A 2,857-nucleotide genomic window follows, 5' to 3' on the forward strand; every position below is an offset into this window, starting at 1 on the left:
GCAGCCAGCGTGGGGAGCGGCGCGCCAGAAGGGCGGCAGGAAACGGGAGCGGGCACCTGCCCACCCGCGGAGGAGCCCCGCCCGGAGAGAGCTGGCCGAGCCGCGCGGGCCGCACCGGCCGGACAAACCCAGGGCGGCACACGGTGTATCACCGCCAGCGCACACACTAGGCGCACGGGCGGTCCCGCGTGGCCCCGGACGAGCCGCCGGCCGGGTTCCCTGCATCAGCCAACCTCCCGGGAGGGCCCTCGCGGGGGACAGGGCCCCACCGCCCCACCGCCGCCGCAAGAGGCGGGGAGCCCCCGAACCCTCAACCCGCACACCGTGACGAGCATCCCCAGCGACAACCGCCCGTCCAGCGTGCCCACCGCCACACCCGGTACACGCCCGGGAGGGGGCGGCAGCGCGGCCGCGACCAGTCAGCCAGGGGGGGAGGCTCGGCGGAGGCGAGGAGGGGGGCACAACCCCGCCGGGATGGAGGGCGCGCCGGAGGCAGCGAGGGGCCAAGAAACGCGGAGAGGAAACCGGGGAGAAGACCTCGGGCACAGAGTCGGGCCGCCAGGAAAACAAGCGGGGTCCCACCGCCACACGCGAGGGCGGTCCCGCACCGCCTGCGACGCCAACCCGGCCTCTGGTCCCAGCCCCGGAGCCTCCCAACGAGACCCGCCGCCCCGCCACCACAGGGTGGCCCTCCACGCGACGAGACGCGCCTGGACTCCAAACGCCAGCATGCAACGCCACACCTCGTGCCGGTCGAGTCCCACGACCTGGGCCTCTACGGCCCCAGGGTCCGCTCGCTCACCACGCCGCCCGCGGAACGCTCCCGGGGGGGCCGCGGCGGCCGCGCCCCAGGCCAGCGCACACGCACGCAGGCCGCCCGCCGGCTTGGGACCGGGAGCGGGCAGAGGGCCACTCGCAGCGGGCGAGGGGGAAGGGGGGACGGGGCCCCTCAACCCCCGGCTGCGCGAACAGAGCCCCACCGCCACCGCGCGCACACACGCGGCAGGCACCAGCGGCCCACACGGTGGCCCCACGTGCGCCAGAGGGCCCGGCCAGGCCCAGCGGGAACCCTCCCCCGACTCGAAGGGGGGGAGGCGTGGGCCGCGGTAGGCACAAAGAGCAGGCGCTCGGCCCCCACCCGCGGGGGGCCGGCGGACCCCCGCCCTCCCAGACGGCGGGAAGGGGGGGACTCTCGCCTACACACACCACCGACGGTAGCGTAGCGCACAAGGCAGGGGGCGGCCAGTGGGGGAATCCGGTACCCCACATGAGGCACGCCCTTCACGGATCGCTAGAGAAACGTTCCTCACTGAGGGTGGGCGGCACCCGACCCAGCCCCTCTCCTAACCGGCCGCCGAGACAACGAGGGGGATCTGCGGTATGGGCAAGCACAAGGCTTCTTGAGCGTTCGCGGCCGGGGACACCCAAAGCCCCATCGCCTCGGGGACCGGACCGGCCCCAGCTCGGCGTCCCGCCACAATCGCTCAAACGCCCGGGCAACGTCTCCTTTCCCCCACCGGAGGTGGGGAAGAGCGCCCGGGCGCCCGCTCGCCTAACACTCCCCACGCCACTCGGCACTGGGGACGACAACGCAACCCGCTCCCCCCGGAGAGGGAACGCGCAACGCTGCCGAGCTTACCGCCTCGATCCCCCGAGCGAAGCAACAACGCTCTTCCTTTCGGGCACTCGCCTCAGAAACCCCCGCAGACGGGGCGAGACCGACAGCGAGGCGGCGGCCGGCCGCGGCAGCGGCACTGGGATCGGGAACAGCACACACCGGCTCAGCCTCAGGCACCTCAGGAAACGACCCGGAGCGCCCCAGGAGCACCGAAGCAGAGGCGCACCGTCGCGCCAAAGCAGCACGGCGGCAGCCCTCCCCGTCGCGGGGAGGGCCACACACGGCCCTTGGCCGCCCAGAGCGGGCGGCGAGCGAGAAGCACCCGCTACGTCAAAGGACCCCGGGAGCGAGGTCGAGGCCGGATTCCGCACCCCCGCCCTTCCCCGCACCGCGAACGGGCGGGGAGGCAAGGCGAGGGACCCGCAGGCAGGACGAGAAGAGCTGGCCCATTCACCATGAATGTCCGTCCCTCGCCTGGCGCGGCTTTGGTCCAGCCCAGGAGAGCGCAGAGTCACCACATCGATCAGCAGAGTGGGCGGGAGAGACCCAGGGAGCAGGGGGAGACCCGGCGAGGACCGCTTCTAAGAGGAGCCTGCTACGGCCTCACCGGCCCCACACCCCAGGGAGAGCGGCCGACGACACGGAACGGGGAACGCCTGACACGCGCGACTCAGAGCCATGGAAACGAGCGTCGTCACACCGCCCCCGGTGCCCGCAGCGAGGAGCGCACGGGCGGTAAAGGACCACCCGCCACCTCCCCCGCCGCCCCCCGGCGCCAGAAGACCGGCCGGCCGGAGGTGGCACCACCACCGCGAGGGCACTCCAGGTGCGCCAAAGAGCCGTCGCACGCAGGCCCAGGCAAGCAGCTCCAGAGGGAACGGGTCCGGGCCACCCCATCAGCCCAGAGCCCGGCACGCACCCGGAGGCCCAAGCTCCCTCCCTCTGGCGGCACGCGCCAGAGGACAACGTGTCAGCACCTACCCGATGGCAGAAAACGGCCAACTCGGGCCAAAACAATCGCGACCGGGGCAACGGGGAACAGTTCACTCAGCACCGCCGCCTTCCCTGAACAGAGTCGCGGTCAGCACACCGCGAGATCGAGCCCATCACCGAGCTCCAGAGCCCCTAGGGACAACTGGTCGACCCTCGTGGACGAAGGCGAAAACAAGAGACGGGGACCACCATCTCCAACGAGCAGGACCGGGGGGCGGCCGGGGAACACGCTAAGGCGACCCACCA

This window comes from Marmota flaviventris, chromosome 7 (assembly GCF_047511675.1).
Source record: "Marmota flaviventris isolate mMarFla1 chromosome 7, mMarFla1.hap1, whole genome shotgun sequence".
NCBI classification, from domain to species: domain Eukaryota; kingdom Metazoa; phylum Chordata; class Mammalia; order Rodentia; family Sciuridae; genus Marmota; species Marmota flaviventris.